Consider the following 8,724-nt stretch of genomic DNA (forward strand, 5'->3'; position numbering starts at 1 on the left):
GCCAACCTCGGCCTCATACTTCTCCCGCTCGGTGCGCTCCGACGCCGCCCTCTTCTTCCCCTCGACCAGCGCTTGCTTAAGGGTCGCCACCTCAGACGTGGCCCCTACAATAGCCACGATAATCCTGTCATTCTTGCAATTGCACCTTTTTATATATAAGAACAAGGTATTTCTTACCTTCATTGTCCTCGAGCTGCTTCTTGGCACGCCCGAGCTCTTGCTCAGACCGCTCGAGGTTCTGCTTTAGCGTGTCCACTTCCACAGTCAGTGCGGCGGACACAAGCAGAGAAGCCTACATACGCATATTGACTCATTTTTGTTAGACTCCTACGAATTTTATTTGATCCTCTATTCGGCTTTTCTTCCCGAACGCCAAACAGAGCATCATGGGCTACTGTCTATGCGGTAATATTATTTACACATTCTTTACTTACCTCAAAGCCTGTTAAAAGGCTAGTACAAGCTTCAGTTAGTCCGCTCATGGCGGACTGAACCTTCTGGACCACCGCACTCTTAATAGTGCGGTGCTCCTCATCGATGGAGGCGCCTCAGAGCGCCTCCAACATATTGTCCGGCGCCTCTGGTTGGACGGGGGCCACCGGCACGGTGGGATTGCTCCTCTTGGAAGGAGGTCCCCCGCCAGACTCTGGAACCTTTGAAGGTTCTGGAGTGGTGTTCGGCCTAGAGCCGGACTTGGGGCCCTGGGGGTTTCATCCCCTTTACTCCTGGAGTCCGGGAGGTCGCCTTGCGGCGCCTCCAGGACCACCTCCTCCCGGCTTGGAACCTGTTGGGACAACACTTCGGTGTCGTCCGTAGGGCGGGGGGAGGAAGCCGTCGGAAGCGAGTTCACATCCGACGAGTCCAGTGACCGCTTCGACGACGCGTCGAGCCGTCTTTGGGTGGGCTGCATAAACATATTCGACGTAAGGGAAAGCTGTGCAATAAACGAATACTATGAATTACTCTGGTATCCGGATACTTACGATTTTGCCAGGGGCTTGGCCCTGGGCTGCCACTCCTCTCCGCCGTCGTGGCGTCGGTGGAGTAGTCCGGAGGAAGGGTTTTCCCCTTCTTGGACCCTCCGGCCTCCCCAGAGAGGGCGGCCTTCCTTTTCTTCTCTCCTCCCGCTGGAGGGGGAGAGGTCTCTTCTTCTTCCTCCTCGTCTTCACGGGAGGAATGCGCCTCGGAACCGTCGGATGATGGATCCGACACCTCCTGGCGCCGGGCACTCTTTCGAGTCCCGTGGCCTTTTTCGGCCTTCTTCTCCGGCACCATAGGGTGCCGGAACTAGAAGCTTCGCCAAGCGAGCATCCGCTGGGCCTTCGGGCAAAGGAGCCGGACAGTTGATCTGTCCGGACGTCACCTGCCAATCCTGTCAAAGGTAAGGGAGCTTAGATCCCGTATGGAGTCAAACTGTGAAAAACTGATACCCTGTAAAAGGAAAAAACAGCTTACCACATGAGCGTGACGCTGCGTACTGAATCCGCGATCCTCGGTAGCGGATGCGGGGGCCTCGGAGCCCTTGAAAAGCACCTTCCAGGCATCTTCGTACGTCGTGTCGAAGAGCCTGCTCAGAGTTTGGTGTCACGCTGGGTCGAACTCCCACAGGTTGAAAGCCCGTTGTTGACACGGGAGGATCAGGCGGATGAGCATAACCTGGACTACATTGACAAGTTTGAGCTTCTTGTCCACCAGGGTTTGGATGCATGTTTGGAGTCCGGTCAGCTCTCCTTTCTTACCCCATGATAGGATCGTCTCCTTCTAGGAGGTGAGCCGCGTAGGGGGTCCGGATCGAAACTCGGGGGGTGCGACCCATTCGGCGTCGCGCGGCTCGGTGATGTAAAACCACCCCGATTGCCACCCCTTCAGGGTCTCCACAAAGGAGCCCTCGAGCCATAGGACGTTGGCTATCTTGCCCACCATGGCGCCTCCGCACTCCGCCTGGTCGCTGCGCACCACCTTCGGCTTGACGTTGAAAGTCTTGAGCCATAGGCCGAAATGGGGGCGGATGCGGAGGAAAGCCTCGCACACAACGATAAATGCCGAGATGTTGAGGACAAAGTTCGGGGCCAGGTCGTGGAAATCCAGGCCGTAGTAGAACATGAGCCCCCCGGACAAATGGGTGGATTGGAAAGCCCAGTCCGCGGAGGAAATGCGGGAGGAACACCACCCTCTCATGGGGCCTAGGGGTGGGGATGAGCTGCCCCTTTTCGGGAAGCCGGTACGTGATGTCGTTAGACAGGTATCCGGCCTTCCTCAGCTTTTTGATGTGTCCCTCCGTGACGGAGGAGACCATCCACTTTCCTCCCGCTCCGGACATGGCTGGAGAAGGTCGAGGTGGGGAGTGCGGACTTGGGCGCTGGAGCTCGAGTGCGCAAGAATGGATAGGCGAAGGAGGAGGAAGGCGTAGGTGAAAAGGTGGATCCTTATCCCCTTATATGGGTGGACACAACTACATGTCCCCACCAGCCGGGTAAAACTCGCTTATCTCCAAGCGCTGTAATCAATGGCGCGGTTGGGTTACCCACGCCCGTATTAATGAGAATCCCGGAATAAGGGGACACGATCTCTGCTTTAACAAGACGTGTCAAGGAAACCGCCTCGCATGACGCGCTGAGGTGCGATAATGAAACGACTCAGATAAAGACTTGGCCGTGGTTGTGTCACGCTACGGAATACGTCAGCAGATTAGATTGTGTGTAAACATATTATTCTCTCTATGGCATATGTGAAACTTATTTTGCAGAGCCGGACACTATCTTTGTGTTCAAAATCTTCTATGAAGTACTTGGAGGAGGAACCCGCCTTGCAATGCCGAAGACAATCTGCGCGCCGGACTCGTCGTCTTTGAAGGATTAGGGGGTGTTCGGATAGCTGGACTATACCTCCAGCCGGACTCCTGGACTATGAAGATACAAGATTAAAGACTTCGTCCCGTGTCCAGAAGGGACTTTCCTTGGCGTGGAAGGCAAGCTTGGCGATACGGATATGCAGATCTCCTACCATTGTAACCGACTTTGTGTAACCCTAACCTTCTCCGGTGTCTATATAAACTGGAGGGTTTTAGTCCATAGGACAACATACACAACAACAATCATACCATAGGCTGGCTTCTAGGGTTTAGCCCCTCCGATCTCGTGGTAGATCTACTCTTGTACTACCCATATCATCAATATTAATCAAGCAGGACGTAGGGTTTTACCTCCATCGAGAGGGCCCGAACCAGGGTAAAACTTCGTGTCCCTTGCCTCCTGTTACCATCCGGCCTAGACGCACAGTTCGGGACCCCCTACCCGAGATCTGCCGGTTTTGACACCGACAGAGACCTTAGTGAATTCAGAACGTCGCCAAAGGGCGAGTGCTGAAAGATATCTGCGGCGGTGACATCCATGATCGGCGCCCAATTGGATTCGATTGGCGGGGGCGCGGGCGGTTCAGAGTCAGAAAAGGAGTCCGGCACCTTGGAGTCACGGGCTGCGCATAGGATTATGCTGGTGTTCGGCTCGATCGCCGTTGAGACTGCAGCCCCTGAGGCAGTGTCTAGCCACCCGTCCTCGATTGGCGCAGCTAGCTCCGAGCTAAGGGTCGGAGCTGATGTGGGCGCGGCCTCTGGGGTACAATCAGGTGGCAGAGCTAGGTCATACCCATCGCGACAGTGCGGCGCACCCGGCTGTGGCTCGAATCCGTCGAAGATCATGTCCCCATGGATGTTGGCCGTGTAATTCAAACTTCCAAATCTGACCCGATGGCCAGGGGCGTAGCTTTCAATCTGCTCCAGATGGCCAAGCGAATTAGCCCACAGTGCAAAGCCGCCGAATATGAAGATCTGTCCGGGGAGAAAAGTCTCACCCTGGACCGCATCGCTATCGATGATAGTAGGAGCCATCAACCCTAACGGCGACGACACAGAGGAACTCTCAATGAAAGCACCAATGTCGGTGTCAAAACCGGCGGATCTCGGGTAGGGGGTCCCGAACTGTGCGTCTCGGCCGGATGGTAACAGGAGGTAGGGGACACGATGTTTTACCCAGGTTCGGGCCCTCTTGATGGAGGTAAAACCCTACGTCCTGCTTGATTAATATTGATGATATGGGTAGTACAAGAGTAGTAAGAGTAGTTTACCACGAGATCAGAGAGGCTAAACCATAGAAGCTAGCCTATGGTATGATTGTATGTTGTGATTGTTGTCCTACGGACTAAAACCCTTCAGTTTATATAGACACCGGAGAGGGTTAGGGTTACACAAGGTCGGTTCCAAAGGAGGAGATATCCATATACGTATTGCCTAGCTTGCCTTCCACGCCAAGTAGAGTTCCATCCGGACACGAGACGAAGTCTTTAATCTTGTGTCTTCATAGTCTAACAGTCCGGCCAATGGAGATAGTTCGGCTGTCTGGAGACCCCCTAATCTAGGACTCCCTCAGTTAGGGTTACACAAGGTCGGTTACAAAGGAGGAGATATCCATATACGTATTTCCTAGCTTGCCTTCCACGCCAAGTAGGGTCCCATCCGGACATGAGATGAAGTCTTCAATCTTGTATCTTCATAGTCTAACAGTCCGGCCAATGGAGATAGTCTGGCTGTCCGGAGACACCCTAATCCAGGACTCCCACACTCCCACTCACTTCTTTTGAGAGAAACTCCTTCTCTAGAAAGTTTCATTATTGGCAACAAAGATCTTGCCTTCGGATTTATGGTAGAAGGTGTACCCAATTGTTTCTTTAGGGTATCCTATAAAAACACACTTCTCCGATTTGGGTTTGAGCTTATCAGGCCAAAGCCTTTTGACATAAGTGTCACAACCTCAAATTTTAAGAAACGACAGCTTAGGTTTCTTGCCAAACCGTAGTTCATATGATGTCATCTTAACGGATTTAGATGGTTCCCTTTTTATTGTGAATGTAGTTCTCTCTAATGCATAACCCCAAAACGATGGTGGTAAATTGGTGAGAGACATCATAAATCACACCATATCTAATAAAGTACGGTTACAACGTTCAGACGCACCATTATGCTGTGATGTTCCAGGTGGCGTGAGTTGTGAAACTATTCCACATTGTTTTAAATGAAGGCCAAACTTGTAACTCAAATAATTGCCTCGACGATCGGATCATAGAAACTTTATTTTCTTATTACGATGATTCTTTAGTTCACTCTGAAATTCTTTCAACTTTTCAAATGTTTCAGACTTGTGTTTCATTAAGTAGATATACCCATATCTACTTAAATCATCTGTGAAGGTTAGAAATAACGATACCCGTCACGTGCCTCAACACTCATTGGACTGCATATATCGGTATGTATTATTTCCAATAAGTCATTGGCTCGCTCCATTGTTCTGAAGAATGGAGTTTTAGTCATCTTACCCACGAGGCATGGTTCGCAAGTATCAAATAATTCATAATCAAGTGATCCCAAAAGCCCATCTACATGGAGTTTCTTCATTCACTTTACACCAATATGACCTAAACGGTAGTTCCACAAGTTTGTTGCACTATCATTATCAACTTTGCATCTTTTGGCATCAATATTATGAATATGTGTATCACTAGGATCGATATTCATAAACCATTCACATTGGGTGTATGACCATAGAAGGTTTTATTCATGTAATCAAAACAACAATTATTCTCTAACTTAAATGAATAAACGTATTGCAATAAACATGATCTAATAATATTCAAGCTCAACGCAAACACCGAATAACATTTATTTAGGTTCAACACAAATCCCGAAGGTAGAGGGAGTGTGCGATGGTGATCATATCAACCTTGGAATCACTTCCAACACACATCGTCACCTCACCCTTAACTAGTCTCTGTTCATTCTGCAAATCCTATTCTGAGTTACTAATGTTATCAACTAAACTAGTATCAAATATCCAGGGGCTACTACGAACATTAGTATGGTACACATCAATAATCTGTATATCAAATATACATTTGTTCACTTTGCTATCCTTCTTACCTGCCAAATACTTGGGGCAGTTCCGCTTCCAGTGACTAGTCCCTTTGCAGCAGAAGCGCTCAATTTTAGGCTTTGGTCCAGCTTTGGGCTTCTTCCCGGGAGTGGCAACTTGCTTGCCATTCTTCTTGAATTTCCCTTTCTTTCCCTTGCCCTTTTTCTCGAAACTAGTGGTCTTGTTAACCATCAACACTTGAAGCTCTTTCATGATTTCTACCTTTGTTGATTTCAGCATCGCAAAGATCTTGGGAATTGTTTTTTCATCCATTGCATATTATAGTTCATCACAAAGTTCTAGTAGCTTGATGATAGTGACTAGAGAATTCAGTCAATCACTATCTTATCTGGAAGATTAACTCCCACTTGATACAAGCGATTGTAGTTGTTGGAAATATGCCCTAGAGGCAATAATAAATTGGTTATTATTATATTTCCTTGTTCATGATAATCGTTTATTATCCATGCTAGAATTGTATTGATAGGAAACTCAGATACATGTGTGGATACATAGTAAGCCTCTAGTTGACTAGCTCGTTGACCAATAGATGGTTACGGTTTCCTGACCATGGACATTGGATGTCGTTGATAATGGGATCACATCATTAGGAGAATGATGTGATGGACAAGACCCAATCCTAAGCCTAGCACAAAGATCGTGTAGTTCGTATGCTAAAGCTTTTCTAATGTCAAGTATCATTTCCTTAGACCATGATATTGTGCAACTCCCGGATACCGTAGAAGTGCTTTGGGTGTGCCAAACATCACAACGTAACTGGGTGGCTATAAAGGTACACTACAGGGATCTCCGGAAGTGTCTGTTGGGTTGGCACGAATCGAGACTGGGATTTGTCACTCCATGTAAACGGAGAGGTATCTCTGGGCCCACTCGGTAGGACATCATCATAATGTGCACAATGTGACCAAGGAGTTGATCACGGGATGATGTGTTACAGAACGAGTAAAGAGACTTGCCGGTAACGAGATTGAACAAGGTATTGGGATACCGACGATCGAATCTCGGGCAAGTATCGTACCGCTAGACAAAGGGAATTGTATACGGGATTGATTGAATCCTCGACATCGTGGTTCATCCGATGAGATCATCGTGGAACATGTGGGAGCCAACATGGGTATCCAGATCCCGCTGTTGGTTATTGGCCGGAGAGGTGTCTTGGTCATGTCTGCATGGTTCCCGAACCCGTAGGGTCTACACACTTAAGGATCGATGACGCTAGGGTTATAGGGAATAGATATACGTGGTTACCGAATGTTTTTCGGAGTCCCGGATGAGATCCCGGACATCAAGAGGAGTTCCGGAATGGTCTGGAGGTAAAGATTTATATATGGGAAGTCCTGTTTTGGTCACCGGAAAGGTTTCGGTTGCTATCGGTAATGTACCGGGACCACCGGGAGGGTCCCGGGGGTCCACCAAGTGGGGCCACCGGCCACAGAGGGCAGCATGGGCCACGTGTGGGAGGGGACCAGCCCCAGACGGGCTGGTGCACCCCCCCACAAGGGCCCAAGGCGCCTAGGGTTTAGGGAGGGGGCGCCTCCACCTTACTTGGGGGGCAAGTCTCCCCCTCTCCCCCCTTGGCCGCCGCCCAGATGGGTTTTGGGGCTGCGGCACCCCTTGGGGTGGGAACCCTACAGGGGGCGCAGCCCCCTCCCTCTCCCTTATGTATAGTTGAGGTCTTTGGGGCTGCCAACACATGAGTTTTGACCTCTCCCTGGCGCAGCCCTACCTCTCTCCCTCCTCGTCTCTTGCGGTGCTTGGCGAAGCCCTGTTGGAGTACCACGCTCCTCCACCACCACCACGCCATCGTGCTGCTGCTGGACGGAGTCTTCCCCAACCTCTCCTTCTCCCCTTGCTGGATTAAGGCGTAGGAGACGTCACCGGGCTGTATGTGTGTTGAACGCGGAGGTGCCGTCCGTTCAGCACTAGGATCATCGGTGTTTTGGATCACGACGAGTACGACTCCATCAACCCCGTTCACTTGAACGCTTCCGCTTAGCGATCTACAAGGGTATGTAGATGCACTCTCCTTTGCTTGTTGCTAGACTTCTCCATAGATTGATCTTGGTGATGCGTAGAAAATTTTGAATTTCTACTACGTTCCCCAACAGTGGCATCATGAGCTAGGTCTATGCGTAGTTTCTATGCACGAGTAGAACACAAAGTAGTTGTGGGCGTTGATTTTGTCAATTTACTTGCCGTTACTAGTCTTATCTTGATTCGGCGGCATTGTGGGATGAGGCGGCCCGGACCGACCTTACACGTACTCTTACGTGAGACTGGTTCCACCGACTGACATGTACTAGTTGCATAAGGTGGCTAGCGGGTGTCTGTCTCTCCCACTTTAGTCAGATCGGATTGGATGAAAAGGGTCCTTATGAAGGGTAAATAGAAATTGGCATATCACGTTGTGGTTTTCGCGTAGGTAAGAAACGTTCTTGCTAGAAACCTATAGCAGCCACGTAAAAAACTTGCAACAACAATTAGAGGACATCTAACTTGTTTTTGCAGCATATGCCTTGTGATGTGATATGGCCAAAAGGATGTGATGAATGATGTATGTGATGTATGAGATTGATCATGTTCTTGTAATAGGAATCACGACTTGCATGTCGATGAGTATGACAACCGACAGGAGCCATAGGAGTTGTCTTAATTTATTTATGACCTGCGTGTCATCATAAACGTCATAAAATTACTTTACTTTATTGCTAAAGCGTTAGCCATAGTAGTAGAAGTAATAGAT

The sequence above is a fragment of the Triticum urartu genome, chromosome 1 (genome assembly GCF_003073215.2).
Source record: "Triticum urartu cultivar G1812 chromosome 1, Tu2.1, whole genome shotgun sequence".
Classification (NCBI taxonomy): Eukaryota; Viridiplantae; Streptophyta; class Magnoliopsida; order Poales; family Poaceae; genus Triticum; species Triticum urartu.